Source organism: Rhinopithecus bieti, unplaced genomic scaffold, assembly GCF_001698545.2.
Source record: "Rhinopithecus bieti isolate Rb0 unplaced genomic scaffold, ASM169854v2 scaffold_28024, whole genome shotgun sequence".
NCBI classification, from domain to species: Eukaryota; Metazoa; Chordata; class Mammalia; order Primates; family Cercopithecidae; genus Rhinopithecus; species Rhinopithecus bieti.
In genome coordinates this window covers 145830-158095 of record NW_016812359.1, presented here as the reverse complement: position 1 = coordinate 158095, position 12266 = coordinate 145830, and the positions used below count along the sequence as shown (strand labels likewise).

The window sequence follows — 12266 nt, the reverse complement described above, 5'->3', positions numbered from 1 at the left end:
TGAACTTTCTGAGTATTCCATACATCAACAAGCATAAAGGCTGTTTATATATAAGTTGCTATAGTGATTTTTCCCATAGTTTATTTAAGTTGTCTTGCTCCAGTCTGCAGGGCTTCAAGAAAAGCATAGTTTTGACTTCTACTTATTCCAAGTCAGAAAAACAGGAGAAAAAAATTTAAATGTTAGCTTGGAGACTTGTAGCCAGGAAAGAATTCAAGATTTAGTTCAAATGTAGGCAAATAATTAAAACTTAAAAACAATGGACAAAGCTAGAATCTAACAACAGGTACGCTATCATTTTCTTCTGAAACATAATTTTCTCTCTCCAGTCCCCCTTTTCTACTAAAGGCAAATAATAGTAGGACCAATTTATTTGCAAATAAGTTTTAGTTTTATTATATTTGGTCTGATTATTTGCATAAAGTACAGCAAAAATAGTGTTCACCACATAGAGACTGTTTTAAAGTTTGGCTTTGTTGGAACTTTTTCATAAGGAATTTCACATTCAACTTTTTAAAACTCTCAAGACTAAGAAGCCAAGACAAGGATTCACCATCAGACTGTACTTGTAATTCCTGTGTAAGTTGGATACACTCCTCTCTTGTCAAGGTCCCAAAATATCCTGAGGCTCCTGGGCCTGCCAGAGAGTGACATTCTTTACTACTGCAAGGTCAGGAACCTTGTAAGGAAACTGTGTAGACAAGGTACAAGGCTAATTTTCCAACAGGCTTTTATAGGCTCTATAAAGTCAACTTGAAATCCTCAAAGCAGTCTGGTCATTAAAAAATTATGCCATTTCAATGAAAGCCTTGGCAAAATAATTAGTGTATCTAACTGTGTTCTGTTACAAAAGAAAACAGATTCTTATTGAATTTGTACAAATAACTATATTGCCAAAAGTGAAGAATACTCACAAATACTTTCCAAATTCTGGAGACATCAGGTAGACAGAAAGGTTAGTGTTTCAGTTGTTCTCACAAAAGTGTAATTTATCCAATTACTGTAAGCTATGAACAGCTCAAAAGAAAAAACACAATTTTCTTGAATCTGGAAAACAAAACATAAAAACTATCAGCAATGTTTCAAACCAAAAAAGGTTATGAAAATATTATTTTGGCATTTTATCAGTTCAGCCCCATGTAATTAACTTTTATTCTGCTTGATGTTGGATTAGCAATCTTCATTAATTTATTAGCTTTGAAAAAATTATTTTAGAAGCTTTTAACTAGTCAAATGGTGTGAATTCCAAAGTTATCAGAAAACTGTGTTTAAGAGTACTTGCCAGGGCCCTTTCCATGGACTTTTTTTTTTTTTGAACAAGCAAATTTTAGACTGTAGCCAATTACAAACCACTTTTGAAAAGAATCCAAGTAAAACAATAATCATCTGTGATTGACAAAAGACTTGAGAAGAGCCATGATTACTGATGCAACTGACAAGGAAATTTCATTATTTCTGTGGTATACAATAATTTGACAGGATAATAAGTATTACTAATAACATATAACAAGATCTATCAACATTTTAGCAATATGATACAATTTTGGGATGCATATTAATAACAGATTTATACAAATATAACTCAGAGAAAATTAAGCAACATTTTTTATTTGATCAGCTTCCTATATGATTTTAATATACCAAATTAGCCTAATATGTTTCTCTTGGATTTCCAGGGGTCCTATTTGGACTTCCAAAGGTTTTAATTCCCAAAAGTGAGCTTGAGGTCAAAAACATTTAATTTAGAATTTTAAATTTGATTTTGGAAAGTTTGTCAAATATCAAAGGTTTAAAACACTTGATCAAAATAAGATTACAGGTCACTGTAAGATAATAGTTATTCATTTAGCCAAAGTGATAATTCAAAATTTCAAAAGCAAAACTTTACTCTTTGACAGAGAGGAGACTCAGTTTTCCAAACTTCAAAAGACATAATAAAACAGCATTAGGGAAATTATCTCCTCTTATTATTAGTATTTTGCAGTTTACTCAAAAGGTAAACAAAATCTTTTACTATGTCTTATTAATATATACAAAATCTTGTTCAAAAGAGAAATCCGAATTCTAACTTTGCGCCAGTGTATTATAAATGCTAAAGCTAATTTTAATAAAGCCTTATAAACAGATCAATCCAACTGCAATTGTTTTCTTTTCCTTTTTTTGTTTTTTTGTTTTTTGTTTTTTTGAGACAGGGTCTTACTTTGTCACCCAGGCTAGAGTACAGTGGTGCAATCTTGGCTTACTGCAACCTTTGACCCCCGGGCTCAAGCGATTGTCCCATCTTAGCCCCCCAAATAGCTGGGACTACAAGTGTGTACCACCATGCCTAGCTAATTCCTTTTGTATTTTTGGTAGTGAGAGAGTTTCACTATGTTGCCCAGGATGGTCTCAAACTCCTGAGCTCAAGTGATCTGCCCATCTCAGCCTCCCAAAGTGCTGGGATTATAGGTGTTAGCCATTGCATCCAGCCTGCAATTGGTTTTGACTGCACAAGAAAAAACATAAAAGGGTTCCATGAACCTTTTATAACCTCTTATAATTGTTACCATTTTATTTCTTTCCTCAATTTTCTATGTCCATTCACTTTCAGGTCCTTAAAAAAATAGCAGATAGTGTAAACCTGTCTGACAGACCCAGAAAAAATATCTAAATTAAATTCAGAAGACGTTTCTATTTTATTTTACCCCCAATTTTAAACTATTTTCATTTACCACAGATTACTAATGCCTTGTGAACTTGAAAAGCATTTGGGCTTATTTACTTAATGTATGAGTACTCATTTATTTATGTCAAGTTGCTACCATACAGGCAATATATAAACATAGACATATATCAATAAATTATAAACACAAATAAATACTTTATATCATTTTTTCTTTTTTTGAGACAGAGTTTCACTCTTACTGCCCAGGCTGGAGTGCAATGGTGCAATCTCGGCTTACTGCAACCTCCGTCTCCTGGGTTCAAGCCATTCTCCCGCCTCAGCCTCCCGAGTAGCTGGGATTACAGGTGTGTGTCATCATGCCTGGCTAATTTTGTATTTTAGTAGAGATGCATTTTAGTAGATATGTTTTTGGTTTCCCCATGTTGGCCAGGCTGGTCTTGAACTCCTGACCTCAGGTGATCTGCCCCCCTTGGTCTCCAAAAGTGATAGGATTACAGGCATGAGCCACCGCACCTGGCCTATATCTTTAAAATTTTAGCCACGAGACCAGTAAAACTTGTTAGTTCAAAAGGACAGTTGAATTCAAATGCAGCTTTGTAAATGGAAAGGTTACAGTTTGTCTGTCCTTCATGGCTGAAGATCTTACCAAGTTTTAAGAAAAACAGCATAGCAAATTTACATCTCAAAACAGAGAAAATTAATTTAAGCATTTTCAAGAAGAAGTTTGGGTATGTTAGAGAAAGACTAAAAATGGACAAGTGATATAGTTTGAGTATTTGTCCCCTTCAAATCTCATGTTGAAATGTTATCCCCAGTGTTGGAGGTTGGGTCAAGAAGGAGGTTTTTGGGTCATGGTGGCAGGTCCCTCATGAATGACTTGGTGCTGTCCTTGTGGTAATGAGTGAGTTCTTGTTCCATTAGCTCATGTGAGAGTTGGTTTTAAAAAGAGTCTAGTGTCTTTCCCACCTTTCTCTTGCTCCTTTTTTGGCCATGTGATATGCCTGCTCCTCCTCTTCGCCTTTCACTGTGATTGTAAGCTTATTTTTATTTTCTTTCTTTCTATTTCTTTTCTTTTCTTTTCTTTTCTTTTCTTTTCTTTTCTTTTTTTTTTTTTTTTTTTTTTTTGAGATGAAGTGTCACTCTGTTGCCCAGGCTAGAGTACAGTGGTGTGATCTCAGCTCACAGCAACCTCTGCCTCCCAAGTTCAAGCGATCCTCCTGCCTCAGCTTCCTGAGTGGCAGGGATTACAGGCACATGCCACCATGCCCAGCTAATTTTTGTATTTTTAGTAGAGTAGGGGTTTCACCATGTTGGCCAGGCTGGTCTCGAACTCCTGACCTCAAATGATCCATCCATCTCTGCCTCCCAAAGTGCTGGGATTACAGGCGTGAGCCTCCACACCCGGCCAATTGTAAACTTCTTGAGGTCGTCACCAGAAGCAGATGCTGGCATCATGCTTCTTGTACAGCCTGCAAAATAGTGAGCCAAATAAACTTCCTTCCTTTAAAAATTACCAAGCCTCAGGTATTCCTTTATAGCAACGCAAAACAGACAAACACACCAATGTAACATAAAATTATAGAAATTCCCATAGGATGTTAAAAAGAAAGATACAAATGAGCATAGAGGAAATCCAGAAGCCTTTTAAAAATAACTAGCTAAGCCTGTGCAACATGGTATAAAACTTTGTGTCTACAAAAGCAACAAAATTAGCCAGGCATGGTGGTGTGTGCCTGTAATAGCAGATACCTGAGAGACTGAGGTAGGAGGATGAGGACATTGCTTGAGCCCAGGAAGTTGAGGCTGCAGTGAGCTGTGATTGTATGACTGCATTCCAGCCTGGACAACAGAGTAAGACCCAATCTGATGTGGTCTGGATATTTGTCCCCACCCAAATCTCATGTTGAAATGTAATAACTGGTGGGAGGTATTTGGATCATGGGGGCAGGTCCCTCATGAATGGCTGGTGCCATCCCCTTGGTGCCAAGAGAGTTTTTGCAAGATCTGGTCATTTTAAAGTATGTGGCACCTTCCCCCACACTCTCTTTCTCTTATTTCTGCTTTTGCCGTGAGATGTGCCTCCTCCCCCTTTGCCTTTCACCATGATTGTAAGCTTCCTAAGGACTCCCCAAAAGCAAATGCCGGCACTATGCTTCTTGTACAGCCTGCAGCACTATGAACCAACTAAACCTCTTATAAATTACCCAGTCTCAGATATTTCTTTATAGCAACTGAAGAATGGCCTAATACACTGTTGGGGGGAAAAAAAAACAAAAACAAAAAACCCAAACCCAAAACCAAAACCAAAAACAAACACCTAAATGTCAGAAAGTCATATTTTAGAGACCAATCTAGTCATATTAGTGACTTCTAATTTAGTCTCTGTTTTCTACTTAGACCACTGGGCTCAGGGCAGAGCCCATTAACAAACAGGGCAAACAAAGCATTTGCAGTTTTTAGGGCCTAATATTTGTATATGTAAAAAGTAGGCACAGCTGGAAGACAGAGCATTTAGAGTTTTAAACATCAAAGATTCCACTTTTACACTGAACCCTGGCCCCCCACAAAAGAGGGAAACACCAAAGGACTGGGCTGCACAGTGTTTCCAGAGTATACTTCACTACAAATATGTCACCCTGACGCTGGTGTGTGTGTGTGTGAGGTATTAGTGAGAGTGACATATTGTGCGTGAGGCATTAGTGGGTGGGGGACCCATACCAATCAGTCCATTCTGTGATCAGCCCATCCACCATGGAAGAGTTATTCCTTGGTGGTGAGTATTCCCACAGTCTCCATGTGTTCAACTATGCCTTTTTAATAGAATAGAGCAAAGAAACAAGTAGCCTACATACAGTAGTAACTATTAATTACAACCACTGTCAGCTACCTCCAGAACTGCAGCCCTCACCAGTGACCCACCAGCCACTGCACACACAAGGTCAAATTCTCTAATAGGTCAAAGTAATTCCTTGAACCCCCAAAGCCAAAGAGACCAGGTAATGCAATGCAAAGGAGAGCGGAGCTTTAGACCTGTTAAGAACTTGCCCATGACTCTTCAGACTCCACAGGAAGACAGAAGACCATCTCCCCAAAGTGGGTGAGTGGCAGGTTTTTCTATGTTTCTTTCAGGGTCTTTAGACATCCCCACAAGATCCTTTTATGTGATATTCAAGACAGCAAAGAGAAAGGAGGAGCAAAAAGTCAATGAAGTTTTACACTTTTCTCAACAAAAATCGTACCACAAGAAATGAAGCAAACAAAAGACCAAATATATAATTAAAAGGAATTTCAGTAAACTAGAAAAATCCTCAGAAACAGGATCCCAAAGAAAAAAGACAGGAAGGCCTTTAAATGTATTTATTTATATAAATAATATTTTGCAGATTTATATACATATACTTGATCTAAATATATTTTTGCATTTATTTACATTACATAATATTTAATATTATAATACATTTATATATAGCACAATCATAAAATATTTACCTATATATTTTATATTAATATATTAATGTACATATAATATTAATAATTTAGCATTTATAGAATAGAAGAATAGAATGTAATAAAATATAAAACTATAATATTTATCACAAGAATATCAATTAAAATAAAATACAAATTAAATATATTTACAAAAATATTAGTATGTAAATATTCATATAAAATATAACTATATTATTAAATATATACCTACTATATTTAATGTAATATAAATATAAATATATGATATATTATATATTTATGCATATAACTATATATTCAACATATATGTTGAATATTAGCTTTTAATTAAGCTGACTTCTGATCATAGAGCTTTTTAAAAATATATTTTCAGATCTTTTATTATCAGATTTTAGCTGGGACAAATAGCTGATACTCCTGACTTTTAAACTTTTTTACCAAAGGTAACTTTGCAAGTGACTCAACAATTTAACTAAGGACACATGAGGTGTCTCCAAAGAGGTACAAAGCAGTCTTCACAAGATACAGATGCATTCAAAGACAGCTGAAAGAAAACAAAGTTTCAGTAGCCACAAACGGGATTCAACCCACATCTGTCCAGCCATATTCTCTAGTGTCTCAACTTCTCAGCTGACTGTCCACACACAAAGGCCCAAAAGCCTCATATGCCCCCATAGATGGAAGGAGGCAGAAAATCAAAAGCTGTCCATGAAAGGGAAAAGGATCAACAACAAATGGGTACCCCAAAAAGCCAAAAGTCACACAAATATCAAACCAAAAGGTACTGGTTCCGTGACTGGTAATCAAACTCCAGACCACAGTAGTGAAAGCACAGAATTTTAACTACTGGACTGAAAGGTGGAGCAGTTTTATTGTGAATCCTACAGACAGTTTGAGCATATGTATTATGATTTTCACTTTGTATTAGGTTAGATTTTCACTTTTTAGTTTTGTCAAGAGAATTTCTAAGGTTAGCCATGACACTATTATATGTCTTTATTTTAATTTGTTCTGTCTATAAACACAAAGAAGGCAATTGTTTAGAACCAAGCAACAAGGGTTGAGATGACAAAAGCCCACAGAGATGGGACTTTTTAAGACAAACTCCCCTGACAGCTTGACACATTCATAACAAAAAGTATGCTACTTAAAATCTTACATGTCTCACGTCCCCGCCATTTTCAGACTGGTCACCTTATATGACCTGAAAATCATGCCTCATAGATGGTGGAGACCAAGAGAGAGTGCTCTCATTTGGTCACCAGCCACACTTTCAAGGATATAAAACAAGATGAAAGGGGAATCTCATATGGTTTTTATTTTTGGGGCCCACAACAAAGTTTATAAGCTGTTCTGGTCAGAACTATAATACTAACAAGTCTGCAAGGCTGGCTGGAACAATGGGCTTATAAAGGTTTTAAGCCTGTGTTCTATCTCATGCTTGGTACCCTTCTTTATGACATAACAACACAGAAAGACAAAGAAAGAAAAAGTTGATTTCTGAGACAAAAAGGATCAAATAATATGAATGCTTAAACCAAAAATTACACCAGAGTCACAACACCCAAGACTAGTCACACAAATCCTTTTCTCCCATTAATCAAGATTTTGCAGAGAAAAAAGAGACAAACAGGGATTTTAACTGTCAACTTGATCAGATTCCACAGAAAGAGAGGCCAGAAGCTTGGCTGGTAAGAAATTCTTGTTCTTCTGGCAGCTAGTCAGGTCCTGGGTTCCCTTCACTGTGGCTTGTAGAAGAGCAGAACAGTTTTGGTATCCTGCTCACAGCACTAAAACCATAGGAGCCAAAACTTCCCCTTTGCCCTCTGAAAGTCCACTGAAAAATCAACTGATAAAAGGCAGCTTAATAGGAGAAATGGCACAGAAATTTATTAACATACCCACAAAGGAGAACCACAGAGTAATTATTCCTCATGTCATTTCTTCTTTTAATTTGCTTTTGTCAGCTGACGTTTCAACAAAATTTCAGAGGGCAAAGGGGAAGCTTTTCCTTGGCCTCTACAATAGGAATTCATTCATTCGCTTGTTCATTCAACAAATATTGATTTTGTGTCTACTTTGTGCCAGACACTGTTCCAGGTGCTGAGGATATGCAGGGCTGTGAGATTGGTAGGTTGGAAGAATATGAGACACGAAGCAGGAAAACAAGTTCAGTGGCTATTGTAGAAATTCTGGTGAGAAATGATGGTGTCTAGTAATGTAGTGGTAGTGGGGTTGGAGAGAAGGGCCACATTGAAGAGATATTTAGGAAGAAGTTGACAGATTGTGTGTGAGGCATTGGTGAGAGGCCAGAGATCAGGGTGACTTCCAGGATTCTGGCTTTGGTGCCTCAGCCTGTAAGATTCGGAATACCAGAAGGGAGCAGATGAGGGGACTGTCATTTCTTCCATTTTGGATATTTCATTTGGTACCTGGAGCATCCAAGTGGAGTTCTTCAGAGGAGAGTTAAATTTATGGTGTTGACACTCAGAGCAATGTTACTTGAGTTAGAGATTTGATAGTGTGGGGAAAAGAACGAGAGATCAGCTTGTTACCGTGTCTATATAGAAGGAAGTAGACATAAAAGACTCCATTTAGTTCTGTATTTGAGATGCTGTTAATCTGTGACTTTACCTCCAACCTTGTCCTTGCAAGAGACATGTGCTGTGGTGACTTAAGGTTAAAAGGATTTTGGGCGGTGCAGAATGTGCTTTGTTAAACAAGTGCCTAAAGGCTGCTTATGGTTAAAGGTCATCACCATTCTCTTAAATCTCAAGAAAGAGAAAAACATTTGTCTCCTGCCCCTCCCTGGGCAATGGAACATCTCCGGGTAATACCCATTGTGTGCCTTGTTTACTGAGTGAGGAGAAACCGCCTTTAGGAATAAGGCGGGGCTTGCTGGAGCAATACTGCTAAAAGGTTTATGGAGATGTCGCATATACATCTCAAGGCACAGCATTTTCCTTTAAACTTATTCATATTACAAGGATTTTTTCATATGTCTTACTGCTGATTTCCTCCCTACAATAATCCTATTGTCCAGCCACTCCCTTATCCTTTTAATGACTAAGATAATTCTCAATAAATACTAAGGGAACTCAGAGGCCGGTGCCGGCGTGGGTCCTCTGTAAGCTGAGCGCCGGTCCCCTGGGCCCCGCTTTTCTTTTTCTACACTTTGTCTCTGTGTTTTATTCCTTTTCTCAAGTCTTTCGTTTCCACCTAACAAGAAACACCCACAAGTGTGGAGGGGCAGGCCACCCCTTCAGATAGCTGAAGCCACAGGAAGAAATGAGATTATTTAGGAAAAGTGAGACAGAAAAGAAGAGAAAATTATCAAATTTAATGGCTGGATTGAAGAAGAGAAATCTGTTTTCTTCATTTACATAGGACTAAAATGACAGAAGCCAGTGGAGAATAGAAGGTTAAAGAAGAAGAGCTTACGAGTGCCCAATGTTGGTTAGGGGCCATGGGAAATCTTTCCCTTTGCCTTCTGAAGTTTTGCTGAAAATCACTGACAAAAGGTAGATTACTAGGAGAAAAGGCATACACATTTATTTGGTTAGAGTTGTACCTGACACAGGAGGCTTTAGAATGCGGACCCAAAGATATAGAGGAAACTGCCCATTTTTATCGTTAGGTTTAACAAAGTATGGGCAGCTATGTAGAAGTATGATTGGACAAAAAGGGTATGATCTAATGCTAAAGACTGAGTGGGGAAACCCAGAAAGGCCTGTCTATCTAGATTCTTCTTGGCATTTCTGAGCATGGATTTCTTCATTCTGGGTATGGGGCAGGATGCTCTCTAGAATGAGGGTCTTTAGACCATCAATCAAACAAAGTAGGTCAAATAATTTTTTTTATGACTGATTTTATACAAAACGTTGGAGGAACTTTAGGATAATACTTTCAGGTTTTATGGCTGGTGTTGGGGAAATGGGGTTCTGGTTTCTATGACCTGCCTTGAGGAAGAAAAATTCTAGTTTCTAAGGCTAGCCTTGGGAGAATGAGGGGCCAGAGGCAGGAGGATAGAGGGTCAGAGAGATTTGCTTTTGAAGCCTTTGTATTGGAATATTGTTTTTCTGGGACCCTACAGTTGCAGAGATGTGAAAAAATAGTAGGATTCTGAAGAGTCCATGAAAGTGCACCCTTTCCTGAGATTCAGCACTCTAGATGCTGCAATGGGTGTATCCTGCTCGAGGCCATGAAATTAACGAATAAACAACCACTTCTGGGAATCCAGTGCTAAGCAATCGTCTCGTTAAAATTTTATTATCCATCTAAATTTGCATATTGGGAGGAAAATAATAATAATAGTTGCTAATATTTAGCACTTACTATGTTCCAAATAAACACTTTACATGGATTATCTAATTTAATTATCTCATATTGAGGTAGATCAGCAGGATTTGTTTTCCAAACACTGGTCATAACCTTGCTAATGAAAACAGGAGGCATTAAAGAAATCAGCCAAATCAGCTAAAACCAAGAGGGCAATGAATGTGACCTCTAATTGCCATTGATCTTTGTTATACACTAATTATAATATATTAGCATGCTAAAAGATACTCACACTGGTGCCATAACTGTTTACAAATGCCATGGCAATGTCCAGAAGTTACCTTACATGGTTTAAAAGAGGAGGAACCCTTGGTTTTGAGAACTCCTCATCCTTTTCTAGAAAATTTATGAATAACCTGCCCCTTATTTAGCATATTAAGGAGTAGCTATAAATATAGTTAGTTAGCAATCCATGAGTCCTACTCTGCCTATGGGGTAGCCCTGCTCTATCTATGGAACAGCCATTTTCCTGTATTCTGTTGCGCTTAATAAACTCGGTTTGCTTTCACTTTACTCTGTCGGCTTACCCTTGAATTCCTTCCTGCATGAAGCCAAGAACTCTCCTGGGCTGAAGCCCAGTTTTGGGATTCACTTGCATCATCTTTCCTGGAGCCCATGAAGGGATTAACAAGCCGAGGGGACCTGCAGGAGACCTTCACTGGACCCCCACCCCCACCCCTACTAACATCAATCAGCACCATTTGCCCTCCATGGATAGGTGAGTGTCTTCTTTGTTCCCCCTGCTATTTGGGCAGTTGTTTCTATTTTATGTAAGGTAGGACAGTTTCATTGTTTGTTTTACATTTTTTCTTTCTTTCCTCTTTTTTTCCCCCAAGATATAGTCTTGCTCTGTCACCCAGGCTGGAGTGTAGTGGTGTGATCTTGGCTTACTGCAAACTCCACCTCCCGGGTTCAAGTGATTATCCTGCCTCAGCCTCTTGAGTAGCTGGGATTACAGGCATGCGCCACCATGCCCGGCTAATTTTTGTATTTTCAGTAGACACGGGGTTTCCCCATGTTGGCAAGCTGGTCTCAAACTTCTGACCTCATGATCCACCCGCCTCAGCCTCCCAAAGTGCTGGGATTACAGGCGTGAGCCACCGTGCAGGCTGCATTTTTTCTTTTGTTATTATGAGTGATCCCCCATTGTGCTGACTTAGGGATGTTGGAGTCATGTTGTTCTGTGTCCCCAGTTGTGTTGGAATTGACCCCATAGGATTGTGGTTGAGAAACCCACCATTGAGGACCTTGGGCTTGTACCTTTGGGGTTCATTGTTGTCTGCCTCTGGGTTGTTCTGAGATGTATAGCATTTGGTGTGGGGGACCCTCATTTGTTGATGCCTGGATGCTCCAGGTTTTTCAGCATTAACTGGTTTTGTCTCTCTAAGATTGTGGGTTAGAGTCCCACTCTAGAGGGATCTAGGTATCCCCTCTAGGATTATGGGTTTGAAAGAGATCAAATGAAAGAAACTAAAAGGCAGAAATGAAGTCCACAGGCAAACAGCCCGGGCGGCACCCTGACAGCCCGGGTGGCGCCCTGAGCCTAGTTAAAGATCGACCCCGGACCTAACCGATTAGGTTATCTATAGACTCCAGACGCTGAAAGGACAAACGTTGTGAAAGTCTCTGTCCTGCTCTGTTCTGTTCTAATTACCGGTGTCTGCCATATATCTTAGTCCTGGGCCCAGTACAAACACATTCCTCTATTTGTTCCAAACTTCCTGAGCCCAACACAAACACATCCCCCCAAACATCCTAGAAACACCACCTAGAGAGCCCCTGATAAGGTCACAAC

The 12266-nt window shown here is 38.6% G+C and overlaps 1 long non-coding RNA gene across 1 annotated transcript in view; it reads right to left on the bottom strand.

Moving 5' to 3' along the window:
- Positions 1-7: 7 nt before the first annotated feature.
- Positions 8-12266, bottom strand: part of LOC108544728 (uncharacterized) — a 36671-nt gene continuing 24412 nt past the window's right edge. Inside the window, exons 2-3 of the long non-coding RNA XR_001889945.1 lie at positions 915-1047; positions 8-138 (exon numbers count right to left, since the gene is read on the bottom strand). This is a non-coding gene — a long non-coding RNA (uncharacterized LOC108544728). The remainder of the gene's footprint in view (positions 139-914; positions 1048-12266) is intronic.